Here is a 19,945-nt window from a genome sequence, read left to right as displayed (position 1 = left end):
GATACCCAGGACACTCTGAACCTACATCTGTCATAGGAATTCTTAGATTGATGAATGAATTAGAATACATTATTCTTTTAGAAAACCTGCCTAAACCCTGAAAGCAAATATGGAAAAAAAATTTTTTTAAATACACTAAATAGCTCAAGTGTAGTGAGCAAAACAGAATTTCTATAAGCTTTAAACCACACTCACTCTTTTATTCAAACCCACCTAGTATGATTCCTTGATGTTGCTTAAAATATAAAGTCTGAATTGAAGAATCTAGGCACACTTTCTTGTCTTTTGATGATATGAACACCATATGGGTAGACAATGTGTCATATCAAATCCAGCTCAAAGAAATAAACCAGGCCCCTTTCATTTGTTAATTTATATATTTTGTTCTTTTCCAAATGTATTATATATAAACTTTATATACTTTTTTCTCTTCCAAATTTAGGTCAAACATGTCTCTATAACATTAAATAAAAAGAAAAGTTAAAAATTTCAGCAAGAGATGAGGTGTGGGAAGCTTTTGTGTTTTCTCCTTAAGGTTCTAGAATGCCTTGTGATGGGGAGGGGAAGCTCTTGTGAGTTACAGCCCATGTCCATGAATGCTACATTATAGTTCTCGAATGTCTCTGGAGCTTGAACTTCTTAAAGCAAAGGATAATGCCCATATATGCCCTCCTTGTTACCCAGTGTCAAATCACCAGAGTTGAATGATATCAAAAAAGCATAAAACTCATTAATAAGTATAGGAAGATGAAAGATCACACTTATATCTATTTCTGTGACTCTATTGTTTTAGAGACTCATGTAAGAATTACTTGGCGAGCTTGATACAAGTGTTTTGCCTAAGCTTAACCACTCAGAAAATTCTGATTCAGTGAGACTGAATGTGGTCAAGGAGTCTGCTTTTTTTTTTTTTTTAATTTTTAGAGAGAGAGAGAGAGAGAGAATGAGAGCAGGGGAGAGACAGAGGGAGAGGGAGAGAGAGCATCTTAATCAGGTTCTACACTCAGTGTGGAGCCTGACATGGGGCTCAATCTCACGACCCTGAGATCATGACCTGAGCCAAACCAAGTCATAGGCTTAACTGACTGTGAACGATCCAGGAACTCCAAGGAGTCTGCTTTTTCAGTAACTGTTCCAGATGATTCTCATACAGGAGGAACTTCAACCATACTTTGAGTACTCACTGTTCTAACTATTCTGTAATCACAAAAGCTATAACAACTCTGAGGAAAAAAGGATACAAAATATTATTCTTTCATAAGAGCAGGTGAATTCCATGGTCAATAGTTTCATTCTTTCCCTGGCATAGATCTTCATCTGACTTGCCCCTGTCTGACTTTGTTAGACTCAGTTCACTTGGTAAAATTACATTGCTGATCAGGTTCAAGTGTGCTCACTCTACAATTGCCTTCATGCCACAGAACATGACAGAAAAACTCGAACTCACAGCCATGCTGACTGACCTCCCATCTGGCTCTGTGGTTTCATCAAGGTAAGACTCCTACTGAAAATAATTCTAAAAAATGGACAAAATGAGTGAAAGCTATATATAATGGTTTGAAGGTATTTGATTGTAACCAACACAGGCAGGAGTTGAGGGGCTACACTCACTGAGAGGAAGGAAGCAAAGTGGATGAGGTCTTTACTCACTCCAGCTTCCTTACTGGATGTTTTGTAGTTTATCATGTGGAAAACTAGAACCCAGGAAGAAAGAGGCAGCATATGTTGGTGCTCAGAGATTTCAAGACTGTGAGAGCTTGACAGGTAAAATCCTGGAGAGAATTCTGTACTTTTTCTTCTCCAAAATCCCTTTGACTCTACTTAGTTCAAGTGGCAGCCATGAAGGTGCACATATTGGGTCTTTCTTTCAAGAAAGAATTTGCCAAGGGATACATTTAGTTGATAACCTTCAGGCACAAAACCTTTAAGATCTTCCTCAGTTTTGAGTTCAAGTTCTGTTCTTCCCATGTAGAAAGTGACTAGGCAGTGACTAGGCATGCTGAGGCTCAGCCACCTCTGCACAATGTGGGACTCTTGTACAGGCAGTCCCTTTGCCAGGGCTCCTGTTAGGCTGGCTGTGGCCTTCCAAGGGCTGCCCTGTACCTCATACGCCTTCCTCCTCTCCTTGCATGGGCCTAAGATCTGCACAATGGCCTGAGAGCTCTCTCTACTTTGGCTTCCCCTGATTCCCCACAAATCCTTTTCCTTCTGATTCTTTTTCTCTGTTTTCTGGAGGCCCAATTGACATGCTCCACTGGCCACCACCTCAATTATTTGTTCCCTTTTAGCAAAACTTATGGAAATAGTTGTTAAACTGTCTATAATTCCTTTCTTCCCGTTGACTTTTAGCTCATTGCAATCACACCTTAACAACCCCATCACCACTTGCAACACATGCGCATATTCACATACTCCTTGGAAACTGTTCTCATGAATATCACTGAGGAATATCACATATGGCTCTCAGCTGACTTGCCAAAGTGAAATACTCCCTCCATTTTGATGATATGGTTTTTTCACTTGATTTCCAGGACACGGCCCTCTCTCTTTGTCTTTGTCTTTGTCTTTGTCTCTCTTACTCTTTTCACACACATATCTCAGTGGCTACTCTTTCTAAGTCTATATCGGGTTTTTTCCTCTTCAGTTTAGAATGCCCCAGATCTCAGTCTTTGGGCATGTTCTCTTCTATATCCAGTGACATTCCCTAGGTGATCTTATCTAGTCCAAAGAATTTAAATACTATTTAAACGCTGACTATTCCCAAACAACATGTAAACTTACTGGCCATCTCTCTCCTCACACTCCACACTCCACCTGCCATCCACCTGGAGGTTTGGAAGAACCCTCCACTTGACAAGTCTGACCTTCCTCTTGACCCTCAACTTTTCTCCCAGGTTATGATAGTTCTATCCCTCCATCTGCTCAGTCCCTGTGATCTTTGAAGTTCATTTTCTCTCACACCATATCCAATTCTGTTGGCACCAGCTTCAAAATATCCAAAATACATATGGAATTGGACCACTCATTACCTTCTCTGTTAACACTGCCCTGGTCTGAGACACTGTCATTTCTCCTCAGGATAATAATCACAGTAACAGAATTCCTGGGCTCCCCTCTTGCTACTATTTAACTGTACTGTATTGTCAACACAGCAGCCATGGAGAACTTTTTAAGTATAAATTAAATCATATCACTTCTCTACTCAAAACTCTCCAATGTCTGCCAATTTTAAATTGAGTTGAAACCAGAGCCCCTCGAAAGTCTTGCAGGTCCCCTTACCCTCTCCCACCTCTTGACAAGTTTCTGGCATCCTTTCCTGTTAATCTTTCTCTTAGACACACTAGCTTCCTTGCCACTCCCCAGTGTACCAGGCATACTCCTGAACTCCGGGCTTCTCTGAACCAGTTCCCTCTCACATGATTGCTTTTTCCATAAGAGCAATCCTGAATACAGTAGTACCTCCTTATCTGTGGGTTTGCTTTCTGTGGTTTCAATTACTCGTGATCAGCTGTGTTCTGGAAATAGATGTTCCTCCTTCTGAAGGATCATCAGAAGGTCAATAGTAGCCTGATGCTAGGTCACAGTGCCTATTTCACTTACCACACTTCATCTCATCTAGGCATTTTATCATCTCACATCATCACAAGGAGAAGGGTGAGTAGAATACAATAAGATATTTTCAGAGAGAGAGAGACCACATTCACATAACTTTCGTTACAGTAATTTATTATAATTGTTCTATTTTATTACTAGTGAATTTGTAAATTAAACTTTATCTAAGGCATGCATGTGTGCAGAAAAATAGCATATATAGGGTTCAGTGCTATCTGTAGCTTTAGGGGTGTCAGAACACATGCCCCACACATAAGGGAGGAGGACCACTGTACTCTGTTTCATAATGCTACTCCCTAATTCTCCTCCTTCCCATCCTACTTAATAACTTTCTTTCCTCATAACACCTCTCACTATTTAGCGACTGTAAAATTATGTTACACATTGTGCTTACTGTTACCTATTTATTGATGGATTAGGAATCATATTGAATGAGTTTTCTAGATATTCTGCCTAAATTCTGAAAGCAAGTACAATATCCCCCACCTGTCAAAAGATTACATTACACCACTTTGCTTCTATGGAAGACTTATATTAGTACCTGCTTTCTCTAACTGAAAGAAATCTGAAGAGGATTTTAACCTTTAAGGCTAACATGAAAATAGCATTTGTTGTGCAGCGAGCCATTACAGAGGCAGCGGGCACCTGAGCAGCTGGGGGTCTTGCCCAACTCCTTCCCTGGGATCCACACTCAGCATCTTAGCATCCAGCCACCAGACCACCGAACTAGGTCTGTGAGCATCTGTACTTTATCCGGATTTAATTTGTGCATTCATTAGCAAGATGGGTCCTAAGATATCAGAAAAGCCTAACAGGTTTGTTGATGGCTCTGGGAATGCTCAAAAATTTTTTTCATATAAATTAATGATAATTGCTTTTTTGCTTTATGCCATTTCAGGTTACAAAAGGTTTCATAGGCATGCTCTACTTTCAGATATTGGGAGAAACCTGTATCCCAGATGAAATAATCACAAAGTGCTTCAAGCCCAGAGATGATTAAGCTGCACAGGGGTTGGCAGGAACATTTGGCCTTTTTGTCACCTTATGGATTCAGTGTCTGGTTTATAGCAGGTGCTCAGTGAATATTAAGGTGGCCAGAGAGCAAATGAATATCGCCAAGGGAGTCTAACCAAAGACTCTGCCCTGTATGTGAAGATCTTGATCTTGTTTATTCCATTTAGATCTCCTCATGCCCTGTTAAATATCCTCACTGGGTGACATCTGTTTTTCCTATAGTTTCTAAAAATGTGGTTTCTGGACATATTACCCATCTGGTGCTAAATGTACCTGAAGCTTCTAAATAAAGTAAAATGAGATTTTAGCTATGTTTATGGGTATTTGAGAAATAGTAACACTTCCCCATTACTGCCAGGTACCTGAAGTTTGCCAGAGTAAAAATCATAAACGGCATTGTAGTAGATGTCTTTGTTCCTTGTGGACATGGTACACTTTCCAAAATTCGGGGGGCTTTAGCAGAATTTTGAAATAATGATGATGATGATGATGATGATGATGATTTTTTTTTAGAGCTGAAGTGAGGGTCAGTTGAGTTAAAATGTGAAAACCTTGGTCCATTTCTCAGAGCATGGCAAGGCTTTCATACATGTTAATGTCACTTCCTTCCCACTGGTATAAAAAAAGAGCTTTTACTACTTCCCATGCATGCTCTGTCCCTTATCCCATGCTCTTCTTTCCAGTGAAACTGTCTTGGGATGATAATTTATTTCCTTGGACATGCCTTTGCCTTTGACAGAATTTCTAAAGATGACTGAATGTGTTTTCACTCATCTCTGGTAATTATATTTCATCTGTATTTTATCCTTAGAATGTGCTTTAGCCTTCCATGGTTGTTTTCTCTCTCTTTTTTTCAAGTTGGTATTACCATGGTGCCCCATTCATTTGTTTGTTCATTCGTTTATTCATTCAGTCAGTCCTACTATATGATTTTTGTTATTATTTTGTTAGCCTCTGTCTAGTTAGATTTGGAGGACAAAATATGGAAAGACATGGTCCATGTCTTGCAAGATTTTCTAGTCTAGGAGAGGAAGAAAAAAAGAACTTCAGACAGACATATGAAGCATTAAAAACATCATAGAAAAATTTACATATGCAGTAAGATCTCAGGTGACTTAAAAACTATAACAATAACAAACACCTCCAAATGTGTAATTCTAGAGTAGGTAGCAACTTGTTATGGTTTAAAGATGGGAGTGTGGGAGAGGAGAGAAAAAAATGAGGGGCAGAGTGCCTGGGTGGCACACTTAAGCATCTGCCTCTTGATTTTGGCTCAGGTTATGATCTCAGGGTCATGAGATCCAGTTCAGTGTGGGGTTCCATGCTCAGCAGGGAGTCTGCTTGGGATTCTCTCTCTCCCTCTCCCTCTGCCCCTTCCCCACCTCGTGTGTCTGCACATGTGCACACTCTCTCTAAAGAAAAAAAAAGAAAAATGAGAGCACAGGTATGTTGGTACAAATAGTTCAATAAATTAGAAAATCCAAGAGAAAATCAATGTGTCTATAATTTAGGGGATATACAGGGTACCTGGGATAGGTCATGAAGGCCCTGGAATGCCATCTGGCATTTTTGCGTTTATGTCTTGGGCATTAATTTTTTATTATATCTCTGTGAAGATCTATATATTTTTTAACACATGCTATAAATATGCAAGTAGCCCCTGTGCCATACAGTAAGGGCAATAACAAAGGTTTGTGAAAACAGGGAGAGAAAAGCAAAGTAATAATAAGCTTGTAGAAGGCAACAGTGAGAACAGCCTTCATTTTAGATTTCCTGGTGGCAAAGAGAAAGAAGACAACTCACATTTTGATGGGTGACTTCTTTCTAGCAAAGAACAACTATTTCTGCACCCTGGGAATATGCATGCTTTCTCAGGTTTGTGCTTGGAAAGATCGCTTTCTTGTGGGTGTTTGCATAAAGAGTCATTGAATAATGGTGAGAGGCATTGTCTTTGGACCTGTTTTATAGATAATGCAGAGGTTTGTACTTAGAAATGCTTGTTTTATCTTCAGCCTCTCAATGAAAGATGGAGAATATTGGGCAGATATTTTATAATGGCAAAATCCAGGAGACCAGAGCTATAAGATGTGTTCAGAAGACATAGGTGTGTCTTTTCTTCCTATTGTATTTCTCACAGTGCCTAGCAAAGAGGCCTGAACTAGTTGTGCAGCTATGACAGTACAATACGCACACTGCGACACGCATTCTCATATGATTTTACCGTGACAAAACTAACTTTGAATTTGGTTTGCATTTTAGGTTTCCAGAATTATTTTCATAGCAAAAAGGTTTATTTGTCTTTCCTTTAGAAAACGTTCTGAACTGAGAATTATAAACTAAAGGGGAAAATAAGGACAACCAAGTAATTGCCCACAGTCTTACTAAGACTTCTTAGTAGAGATGGATTTGGCAAGTTGGTGAGCTGTCTCTCATTGGCAGATTCAGATTCACATGCTAATTATACAATAACGATTAGATCCTTTCCCCCTCTTATGGGAGATAGTCACAAAGTCAGGGTAAGACCAGAGACAGAAAGTTTATTGCAGACAGGAGTTGCTTATTCTTAAATCCTCACAATTGCTATTTTTGAACGATTGAAAGAACTAATTTCTTTGGTTTTTGTATTACAAAGATAAAGTATACTGGGAGAAAATAAAGCCCTCATCTTTAGCTAGCATTCACAAAGTATAAATAACTTCCTTTAACACCTATGACTCCTCTAATGCAGAGGGATTATTATTTTTCCTTCACCAAGGAGATGAAGGAAATTGATGCACAAAAGTGGGGAGTGAGTTTCCTTTGATACATTTCTCTGGGCATGAAAATATCTGGTGGGTATATTAGATATAGAAATTTTGGCTTTCTGAAATTCGATTATGTATATTCCCTAAACCAAGAGATGGACTGTCATTTCTTGATGAGTTTTTCTTTTCTTAAGTCACTTGGTTCTTCAGTATAACTTGGCAGTGTCCCTGGCATCCGGTTAACTTTGGTGATTGAATGGGAGCTGGTGGGTGGGTGGTATCTACAACTTTGTTGCACATGGTGGCTGTCTTTCATAGCTGCCTGGCTTTCTACCTTATTCGTGGGTTTCCCAGAAGGAAGTGAGTACTTTGTTTTAGAAAAACTGGACTCTAACCCAAAGTGACCCTGAAGTCTGAGCTGTATACTAATCGCTATCAATGAGAGAAAAGCACTTTGTTCTTAAAAATCCACTTGCTCCTTCTTCTTGCCCTTGAAGACTTCCTATTTGAAGCAGCAGGGAACAGAGGAAAGCTAACACATTTTGTTCTTTGGATTTCTACCAGTTTAATTTTCTGTTAGTTTCTTAAAATAAGTGTTGCCAAAAAGGACCAGAAAGACCTCGGATTTTGTTACTCCATCAAAAGCCTTGATATGCAGGAGGCATGAATGTCTCTAAGGGCTGAACCATTAAGGTGTGCTGACCGGAAGTCTCAATTTGCTATCATTTGAACGTCAGAAAGATCAGCAGCCACAAATCCTTAATAAATGACACCTCAAATAAAAACTTTTATTAACAGTTTAAGGTTCTGAATCCTCTTTTTCCTTTTCTATTTTCCCTCTTAGGGTCTGCTTCTTCCTTTTTGTATGATGTTTCCCTTCCTCTCACACACAACATGCATCTTTTCCCAATCTCTGTATCTTAATCTTCCATTAATTTTCCATAAGTGTATTTGCTTAAATAAAAGGACAAACAGATGTTGACTTCATATTGTGAAGCATACACACACACACACACACACAAAGAACAATTAATTCTTGTTTTTTTTTTTTTTTTTGTATGTGGCAGATCTGCTTTGATCCAATACTGACAGCCTTTGAAAATGTATATTCCATTTAAGACCCAAGCCATATTTTGTTTTCATCTAGATGCTCAACAGAATTTAACTTCAAGTTTGGTTCCAATTCCCCCAGTGAGAGTCTTCAATTGTTCCCAGAAATAAAGCCAGTGAATATTTCCATTTTAAATATTTGAAAGGCCTTTTTTCCTAAATGTGTTCATATTTTTGCTTAGATTTTTAAAATTAGCTTAACCCTTGTCTATCATCATCTGCTTCATCAAAGGCAAGATGAAGGTACAAATGGTTTCTGGTTAGAGTTAAGAATTATTTGTAATCTCAGGCTAGATATATATAGGGGATAAACATGTTTTAGAGTGTCCTCTTAGATAACATTTCTGCCTAATAAGAAACAGATTTCATGACTTGATTGTCCTTAGAACTGTCTGAGGATGGACATATGAACATATGTACGTACATACATCCATGCACATGCTTCTACCTCTGTTTTACAATTTTCTAGCTCAGCATGACCATGCCTTAAACTAATCTTGATGTGACAGAGGAGCCTTAGCAGTCTTCTAGTAGTTAGGCCTGAAATAGTTGTTCAGCTATAGATCTGGTGTGTGGTAGATGTAAGGTTCATATCTGGTATCCAGGCAGCAGCAATAGGTCCCTACCTTTTCGGTCTATAAGGAAAGGCTTGGTTTCAGCCTCATTGTTTCCTTGGCACTCTGATTTCCCCACTAGGGTCTGGAGCCCTGCTCAGAGCAATAATTCATTTGTTTTCTGCTGACATTCTGATTAACTCATTCTGTTTTTGTTGTTTTGTTTTTTAGATTTTTTTATCTGTTTATTCATGAGAGACACAGAAAGAGAGGCAGAGACATAGGCAGAGGGAGAAACAGCCTCCATGCAGGGAGCCTGATGTGGGAAGCCTGATGCAGGACTCAATCCCAGGACCCTGGTCTCACGACCTGAGCCAAAGGCAGACGCTCAACCACTGAGCCACCCAGGTGTCCGTGATCAACTCATTCTAGAATTTCTATTTTGGAACCAGAATCTGTTCTATGTTCTTGATCATGGTTCAGACCTTTCAAGCAAAGATCTGCCTTCTCCCAGCTTCCCCGTAGCTGATGCTGATCAGATCAGTCTTACCATCCTTAACCTGAACTCATTTCTTATGTTCAAACCATACCATTTTCATCTCCACCATCACCACTATCTACATCACTATCCTTAACTCCATCTACCGATATCTATGTGCAGGTTTCTGTATCCCACTACCCTCAGTCCTGGCACTATTCAATGGGCTAACCTATTCCAAAATTCCAAACCAACTTGCTTAGCATTCACTATTGCATACCATCTGTGGAATCAGCCAATGGACAGATGTAAGGTAACGAGTTAGGCTAGTTAAACTAATTGAGCCATAGATAATCAGAAAGCTAACTAGGTGCTACTCCAGCTTCCTCAGTAGATTTATTCATGTCCCTGTTTTTTTCCTATCACCTCTATTTCCTCTCATATGTCACAATTTCTTAACTGTCTCTTTGTTCATATATTTGAAACATAGCTTTCTATGTTTGTCTTTCACCTAGACCCAAATCTCTTTCCCTGACTTGTGTTTCCATTATTCTTTGCTCAAGCATGGGGTTGTGTTGAGATACATACCTCTTATCAATGTCCCTTGTGCTAGGAATTTGGGTTGTTGGGCCTGGAAAGAAAAGTTTGGAGATAATACTGCAATCTCTTTTGAACACCATGGATTTGGGGATACTTGGAGAGTCAAAACATCTTACACATATTCGTTCACAAGTGGGTACTTTACACATCTCTGCTAATTGTCTTGTAGTGTACCAGTTAGAGTTTACTCTTACAATTAAGTGTCTGAAAGCTGTGTAGAAGATCTAAAAAAAAGTAATAATAAATTTTTCTGTAATAGAATCTGCTCAAGATAGAGCATTGAGATGAGCTGGCAGACGCAGAGAGATAAAGAGATCTGCTAAGAAAGTCATTTAGTAGATAATAAATCTAACCTAAATGAGGCTTCTGGGTCCCACTCCAATGCATCAGATACCCTAATTTCAGAAATGCAAATGTTATAGGATTAAAGCAAAATGAAATATTGAGAGAAGATTAAGCATAACCTGATGCACTATTAATCTCAGCCTTCCTCAGAGAGTCATGTTTCAGGAAGAGGTAGAAAAGGACTCCCCAAAGCAAGCATTTATGTCTGGGAGCCTATTCAACAGGAGCAAACAAGCCTTGCTTAATGTGTAGATGTTATGGAGGGGAGACTTCTATTCCCACTCTCTCTGGCTTTCTAAAAGTAGCACTGACCTGTGCCATAGTCAAAATATAGCAATGTTGTTTGTAATCACAGCTCCCACCTCACTACTGACACTGTGGCACCTGCAAATTGAACTTAGGAACACAAGACAAATTATGCAATTTGTGAGGTACCCGGAAAACAGCTACTGTGCAAGTTAACATTAATAAGTCTCATTACAAGTTTAGCTTATTCTAAGCTACATAGAACCTTGACTTTCTTACCAATTTATTACATTCTCTATTTTGAAGATTATTCAGAATATTTAAAATTATTAGAAAAATGGGCTTTCTCAAGAGCAGAAAACATCAAATGAAAAATGAAAAGAATGGTACTTTATAGAATACCATGATTTGCACGAATGCTTCATGTCAATAAAGAATCATCAATACTTGTCAAACTACACTGAAATTTCCAACAACTGAAAATACAAATTCCAGCTGTCCAATTTCAAGTCAACACAGTCTGTCTAAATTCAACCCTTGACATAAAAACAACTTGAAATTTATTGAATGCCTTTAAGCTGACAGTTTAGACTTGTCAGATACCCATAGAGCACAATTGGGCTAAAAAACCCAACTTCTGTCATACACAAGGATTAAATCAACCGGGATTTTTTTTTTAGTCTTTTCAATCAGGTTTCTATTCAATGCACTGGTTGGATCCTGACATTCCTGAGATTCACAGGGCTCCATTTCCTTGCCACAGTGGGATTGCTTTTTCTAGCATGAACTGGAATAGACTTATTTGTAAAGCTAATATGGCCCCCTTGATGTCAGAAAAGCAGGTTGTTTCAATTATTATTTGCTCTGAGAATATGAAAATATTTTAGACAGGTTAAAATCTTTCAGATGAGTTATTAAAAGAAATCTGAATTTTCATTTATTGATCTAAAAAGTTTAAGACTTGCTAGGTACACAGTTTCGTCTTCCCTCTCTAATTTTTTTTAAATATTTATGTTTTTGAAAGTAAGAGAGAGCACAAGCTGGGGGAGCGGCAGAGAGAGAAGGAGAACCAGACTCCCCACTGAGCAGGGTGCCCAGCTCAGGGCTCTATCCCTGGGCCCTGAGATCTTGACCTGATCTGCCAAATGCAGATCCTTAACCGACTGAGCCACCCAGGCACCTCTTTCTCTTTCTAATTGTTTTGATCTGCTGATTCCTAGATTCCTCTTGACCTCCGTAGCATCCTTTGGAATAGGACTCTTCGGAAGTAGTAACTTTATATTTTGTTCAGTTTGACAAACATGTTCTTAGCACCTACTCTGGATAAGGCCTTAATTTAGGCTTTAACCTAACAGAAATAGAGCAATTTCTGCCATCACAAACCTTAAAGTTTGGCAAAAAGTAGAAGGGTCGAGGGACATGAAGTTTTTTGGAGAGAAAGGAGAAGCTGCTAGAAAGGGAATATGTCACTTCCTAGCATGATTTTGCCAACCCCATTATTTATTTGGGGCATAGTCTACCCTGGTAGAGGGAGGGTGGGCTCCAGCTTCTACAGATGATTACGTATTCCCAAACCTCATCCTGTTTTGTCAAGGCCTCTTTTGTTTTCCTCTGCCTTGGTCAAGCCCCTGATGTATAAAAATGTGACATACACAGCCTGTTAGACCTCTTTAGTGATCTTCAAAGTCCATACATATTTACTAGCTTTGAACCACATGCTAAGTACAGATATAGTGCTTGCTCTCACAAAGCCAACTATATGGTGATAGAAACAGAAAATGAACAAAAAAGGAAGAACAAAATAAATAATTAAGGCTTTTGGATTAGTGCTATGAATAAAAGGAACAAGGTGCAGCAATAGAAAATAAATATATTAACTTTGTGAGTGCTGTTACTTAGGATAGTAACAGCCTCCCTGAGATAGTGATATTTAATGTGAGACTTGATAGAAGAGGAATAAGCCATTTGAAGCTATGGAGGGAACCATGTTTCTGACAGTGGGAAAGAAACTGGAGTGGGTAGAGGAGAGCAAATTTGGGAGAGAACAGTCAGAAATGGGGTTCAGTTTTCAGGTACAATACCAATAAAACTGTAGGACAAGGAGATAGTACCTTGAATTCAAGTCCAATATGAAGACATTAAACATTTCAAATATATGTGTCATACTATATGATTTACATTTTTAAAATGAGACTCTTTTTAGTCTTCTCAGTTTTATTGAGAATAATTGGCGTACATCACTGTACAAGTTTAAAAGGTAATGGTTGGATAATGGTTGGATTTACATATATTGTGAAATGATTATCATTTAAAAGATCTACTCTTTTAGCAACTTTCCTATGTATCATACAGCAGAGTTTACTATAGTCATGATGTCATACATTACATTCCTAACACTTTCAGTTTGTACCTTTTTTTTTTTTTTTTTTTTTAGAGAGAGAGAGAGAGAGAGAGAGAGAATGAATGAGTGGCAGGGGGAGGGGATGAAGGGCAGAGGGAGAGAGAGAGAGAGTCCAAAGCAGGTTCCACTCTCAGCATGGAGCCCCATGCAGGGCTTGATCTCATAATCCTGAGATCATAATCTGAGCCAAAATCAAGAGTCAGATGCTTAACTGACTGAGTCATGCAGACACTCCCAGAAATTTGTACCTTTTGACTGCCTTCCTCCAATTTTCCTTCCCCTGGCCAGAGATAGCTCAAATCTGATCTCTTTCTCTAGAAGTTTGCTGTTGTTGCTTAATTATTAGATTCCATGTAAGTGAGTTCAACAGTATTTGTTTTTCTCTGTCTGACTTATTTCACTTAGCATAATGCCTTCATAGTCCATCCATACTGTCATAAACAGTAGAATTTTTCTTTTTTTTAAATGGTCAAATAACACTCCATTGTGTATACATGTGTATTTATCTGTTCATTGATTGATGAACATTTAGATTGTTTCCATGTGATGGCTATTGTAAATACTTCTGCTATAAACATGGAAATGTAGATGTCTTTTCAGGTTACCATTTTTTTTTCCTATGGATATATTCCCAGAAGTAGAATTGCTAGATCATATATATGGTAGTTCTATTTTTAATGTTTTTGAGGAATCTCCAATCTGTTTTCCATGGTGTACAATCCCACCAACAGTGCACAAGAGTTCTTTTTTCTCTAAATCTTTGCCACCCTTTGTTATCTTGTAATAATGGCCATTCCTACAGGTGTGAGGTGATATCTCATTGTGGTTTTAATTTTCATTTCCCTGATGATTAGTGATGTTGAACATCTTTTCATGTGTCTGTTGTCCATCTGTATATCTTCTTTGGAAAATGTTTATTCAGGTCCTTTACCCATTTTTTGATTGGATTGTTTCTTTGCTATTAAGTTGTATGAGTTCTTCGTATATTTTGGATAGTAATCTTCTATCAGCTGTATGCTTTATAACTATTTTTCCCATTCTCTGGGTTATCTTTTAATTTATTCAGTGATTTCTTTTGCTGTGCAGCTTTTTAGTTTCATGTTTCACACTTATTTATTTTTGATTCATTACTTGTGGTGGGATTTCCAAAAAATCATTACCCAGACCTATGTCAAGGAGCTTTTCTCCTATGTTTTCTTCTAAGAGCTTAATGGTTTCAGATCTTACATTTAAGTCTTTGATCTGTTTCAAGTCAATTTTTTATGAGTGGCGTTAAGGAAAGGGTGAAATTTCATTCTTTTACGTGTGAATATCCAGTTATTCCAGTACCATTTATTAAAGAAACTCTCTTTTCTACACTGAGTATTCTAGGCTCCTTTGTCAAACAATAATTGACTGCATATGTTGGGGTTTATTTTTGTATCCTTAATTCAGTTCCACTTGTCCATTTGTCTGTTTATATACCAATACCATACTATTTTAATTACTATGACTTTTCAGTATAGCTTAAAAACAAGAAGTGTGATGTCTGCTGCTTTGTTCTTCTTTCTCAGGATTTTTTGTTTTATTTTGTTTTCGGCTATTTGGAGTCTTTTGTGGTTCCATATACATTTTTAGGTGTGTGTTTTTCTAGTTCTATAAAAATGCCATTGGAATCTTGATAGGATTGTACTGAATCTATGGATGGCTTTTAGTATATTGACATTTTAACAATATTAATTCTTTCAATTCAAGAACACAGGATACCTTGCCATGTATTGGCATCTTTTATTTCCTTCCTCAATGTCCTGCCATTTTCAAAGTAGAGGTCTTTCAACTCCTTGGCTGAATTTATTCCAAAGTACTTTATTTCTTTGATGCTATTGTAAATGGGGCCGATTTCTTTCTTTTTTAGAAAATCCATTGTTAGTACACATAAATGCTATTAATTTTTGTCTGTTAATTTTGTGTCCTGCAACTTTAAATTTATTGATTTGTTCTAACAGTTTTTGGTTTGAGTCTTTAGAATTTTCTATACATAAAATCATGTCATCTGCAAATAGAAACAATTTTACTTCTTCCACTCCAATTCTGATGCCTTTTATTTATTTTTCTTGCCTGATTGCTCTAGGTAGGACTTCCAGTACTATATTGAATAGAGGTGAGAGTGGGCATCCTTGTCTTGTTTCTGATCTTAGAGGAAAATTTCTTAACCTTTCACCATGTGATTGGATGTATATATATCAGGGATATTGGGCTATAGTTTTCTATTAGTGTCCTTATCTAGTTTGGTATCAGAGTAATGCTAATAAATGCCATAAAATGAATTTGATAGTATTCTCTCCAATTTTTTGCAAGAGTCTAAGAAGGGTTTGTGTTTGTTTTTCTTTAAATGTTTGGTTAAATTAACCACTGAATCCATCTGGTCCTGAGCTTTCTTCATTGGCAGATTTTGACCATTGATTCAAAACCCTTACTAGTAATTTGTATGTTCATATTTTCTATTTCTTTCTTGATAGGATATATATTTCTAAAAAGTTTTTCATCTCCTCTAGGTGTTCATTGTGTTGGTGTATACTGGTTCACAGTAGCCTCTTATAATCTTTTGTATTTCTGTGGTATCAGTTATAATGTCTCCCTTTTCATTTATAATTTTATTAATTTGGTTCCTCCCTCTTGGTTAGTCTAGCTAAGGGTTTGTTAATTTTATTCATCTTCTCAAAGAACCAATTCTTTGGTTAATCTCTTCTATTGTTTTCTGTTCTCTATTTCATTTGTTTATGCCCTAATCTTTATTATCTCCTTCTGTCTGCTAACTTTGAGCTCAGTTTGTTCTTCTTTTTATAGTTCCTTAAGGCATAGATTGAGGTTATTTATTTAGGCTTTATAGCTTCTCAGTGTAGGTGTTTATTGCTATGAATTTCCCCTGTTAGAACTGCTTTTACTGCACCCCAGAAACCTGTGTGGCTTATTGTTTGGGGACTCAAATCATGCAAGAGTATGCACTGGTAAGGCCACTGATTTTGCTCTGTGCTTACAGACTATGGCTTTCCAACAGTGCCACTGTTCAAGTGCTACTGTTGTCAGGGCTCTCAGATGAGCTACATAGCTTCTCATATGCTTTAGTTAGGTTCCACAGTCGAGCAGGTTGAAGGCTGTGTTCAGCACTGAGAAGGGCTATGAATTAGTTTCCCTACCAGGTGCAGTGGAAGAAGCAACTCTAAAGCCAATAAAACTTTTTGTTGTCTTAAGTCATCAATGCCCCAAGTTTCCTGGCAGAAACAGGCTGTGGCTTTCATCTTCAGACTATTACCTCTACCTGCTTGTCTCTCGGCTCAAGTATTGCTGACATACAAAGCTTCCAGGTGTTCTTACCAGCCTTTTTGGTTGGAAGAGACGAGGAGACACTCTCCACAGGGGGTTGGACTATGTCTGTTTCCTTGCCTGGGTGGGATGTGAAGGGGCCCCACTTCAAGTGTCTCTCAATTTTTCTCAAAAAAGTTTTTCAGTTGTGAGGGACACAAAGCTAACCTCAGCCTCAGCTATGAATTAATACCCCTGCCTATGGATAGCAGTGGAATCCTGAATACCCAATAGTGGCTTTGGTATAGGAGCAGTCAGCTCCACCTGCCCTCTGCTCAAACATTGCTACAAATATGGCTAGTAGACACTCTCTTGAGTTGATGTGGCTATGACTCAGCTCCTTACCTGAGTGTAGGCAAACCAGGCTGTAGGGCCAGAAAAATTTATCATTTAAGGATCTGAATCAGGTAGATCTGCACTGCAATGAATTCCCTGGCCAAAGTTACTGCTGACTTTGTTCTGCAGATGAGCAAAGCTGCTGGTTGGGATTATTATTTGGGCACTGCAGGTATGAACTTGTCTGCAAGATCCATATGTTGGTTGTTGCCAACTTCTCTCCTCCCCCATTGTGGTCAGATTCCCAGTGGTTGAGTCCTGCAGATTCTCCTACAACACCTGTAGGTTAAAGCCAGAGATATCCTCATGAAAAAAAACATAATGATGCAGTTGTTGGTTGTTCCCCCTGGGCTCTCTTTTCCCAGTGGAGGAACCAGAGACTCAGGGGAGATCTCTTCACCTGGTGTTGTGCTGGCCTGGGAGAGGAGCAATGAAGTCAATGTGTAGACATTTTTCTTGGTCCTTGTGGTGCACGGAATGCTTCAGCCTCTTCCTGTGTTCTAAAACTCTCTCTAGACTCTCGTGTTTATAAATAATTGCTAGTTGTTCTTGTGAGGGGACAAAATCAGGAACAACCTATGTCATCATTATGGTGATGTCACTGTCTTTTCAGAGATTCCTGTCTCTCATGGCTGCTTGCAGAGAATTTGTATGGATTTGTAATAGTAGGGTGGCAGAGGTAGAGGCAGTTGTACTATTCTAGCCTGTTTCAGCAATCCAGACAAAAAAGATCTTGGTGCCTTGGGCTCAGACAGGGGTCATTGAAATATCAACCATAGAAAACTAGGATTTGACAACTTGCTCTGGATGGTCTGTTTGTTTTTCATGTGTCATAATGTATCCCAACTTTCCCAATAAAACTTGCATGAACCCATTTATTCATTCAGCTGAAGTGGAATATGTGCTTGGCACTTTACTATTAGGGTGGCAAAGAAACCAAAAAGTCTTTGTCTTCGCACTCCTAAAACTCACATTAAGTGGGGAAAGATATCGGCCTGCAAGTTATGTTGCAGTAACAATTGCAGCGATGGAGCTCATGCAAAATTAAGCAGGTGCATTAATAAGGGTGTGGTTTGCCACCAAGAAATTACACTCTACACAGTGTGTATCATCTCAGTGTTTTCTGTGTACCTAGTACAAGGCTATGTGTACTGGAAGCTATTTACTAATGGAAACCCAAGTATCACTTAAGGTAGGCTTTTTCATTGATGACAGCATCTCAGAAATCCCAAAATGTTTATACTCTAATAACATTGGGAGCTGTTGGTATATGAATGGTCTCAATTATCATCTTTTTTATTCTGTATGCCTAGAATACAAGTTGGCAAGAAGTGCTAAGTAGGAGATTATAGGATTGTGCCTTATTATAGTTATAGGAAATAAGCAATACATAAAATATTTCATGGTGGAGGCTCAATGAGAACGTTCAGAATTTAAGAGATTCTTGGCTGAATTATCTCACTAAAAGTTTACCTCATGAACAAATGAAAGACAAAAAATTCAGTAACATATCTCAAGAAATTTCTAGCTTGTTAGAGAAAGAGAAAAATATCTCAAGAGCTAGCTATGAGTAAAATGGAACTTGTAGCTGGCATAGAGGCAATGACCTAACTCATTCCTAGGGTGATGAGAGAAAGCTGATTTTGACAATCCATTTAGGCCTACAAGATACCATAGACAGTCTCAATCCATTCAGTACCCTGGTGCTTGATAAAGGATACTAGAGCTGCAGTATGATTTGGGAACCTATAACTTTCCCCATATAATCCTGAGGACTAGAATCTAAAAGATTTGCTAAAGTCCCAGTAGCCAGAGTGAATTCTCTCCCCAAATCCCCACCTCTCTCTCATTATTTTTCCCTCATTTAAAAAAAAAAAAAAAAAAAAAAAAAAAAAAAAAAAGGATTTATTTATTTATTTATTTATTTATTTATTTATTTATTTAAAAGAGAGAGAGTACATATGAGCAGGGGTACAGAGGGAGAGGGAGACAATCTAGAACAGATTCCCTGCTGAGTACAGAGCCTGCTGCAGGGCCAGTCTCATGACCCTGAGATCATGACCTGATCCCAAATCAAGAGTTGGATGCTTAACCAACTGAGTCATTCAGATACCCCTACCTCTATCTCTTATAGAATTAAGACCTCTTCTCTTTCACTATCAAATCTAATGGGGAAGAATTACTATTGATGCTAAAATAACAAGAGGCGACTAGATTTGGGGTTGCATTCTAGCTCTGCTGCTTCATAGCTATGTAAGCTCAACCAAGTGATTCAAATGTGACCAACTGATATTAGGATAATGATTCTAGTTTCAGGGGCATTGTGAAGAATGCATTAAATTATGTATATACAGTGCCGAGTTTGGTTCTTGGCACATGGTAACACCCAAAAGTATTCAATCTAATAATGCAATTGGACTTGGCTTCTTTGTGGGCACGAGTTATGGCATATAGTACTCCCTGCATTTCATCTCTTTAGATTTTTGGTCTTTTTTGAATGAAATGGAGTTAAGGACTTTTTCTTTCTTAAAGCTTAGTTCTTCTCAAATTCATTCATATTCTTCCACAACCCAAACTTCTACATTGAATATTTTCAAACATGGAGAAAAGTTGCAAAATAAAATAATAACTATCTATATACCATCTAGATCCAACAATTAACTAATGTTTTGCCATATTTGCTTAACTTCTCTATATTTACCCTTTTTTTCCTAAGCATTTTAAAGTTGGAGACACTATGAGACCTCTCCCTAAGTATTACATTTAGCATGCATTTTTCTAATACAGAAGTTTTCCTGCATCAACCTAATGATATTATCACTTCTGAGAATATTAATTTTAATGCCATGCATCACTTAATATCCAATTCATGATAAACATTTCTCAATTGCTCTAAAATATCTTTTATAGTTGTATTTCTTTAATCTTTGAAGCAGCATCTGATCAAGGTATAAATATTACATTCAGTTATATCTCTTTGGTTCTTTTATCTGAAACAGTTGTCCCAATTTTCCCATGACATTGATTCTTTTTTTAAAGAGTCCAGGCCAGTTTTCTTCTGGAATGTTCCAACTTCTGGATTTGGCTGATTAAAACCCATTCCTATGACTCAGTTGCATATCTTTTATTCACTGACCCAAGGGTCTTTGAAGGTTGGCCACCT

At 38.0% G+C, this 19,945-nt stretch overlaps 1 long non-coding RNA gene across 2 annotated transcripts in view; it reads left to right on the top strand.

The window, feature by feature from the left end:
- Nucleotides 1–19,945, top strand: part of LOC144294171 (uncharacterized) — a 227,099-nt gene that overhangs the window by 167,418 nt on the left and 39,736 nt on the right. The gene's annotated exons all lie outside the window — the stretch shown is intronic.

Source organism: Canis aureus, chromosome 22 (assembly GCF_053574225.1).
Source record: "Canis aureus isolate CA01 chromosome 22, VMU_Caureus_v.1.0, whole genome shotgun sequence".
NCBI classification, from domain to species: Eukaryota; Metazoa; Chordata; class Mammalia; order Carnivora; family Canidae; genus Canis; species Canis aureus.
The sequence above is the reverse complement of the archived record's forward strand: the minus strand, read 5'-3'. Positions and strand labels throughout refer to the sequence as shown.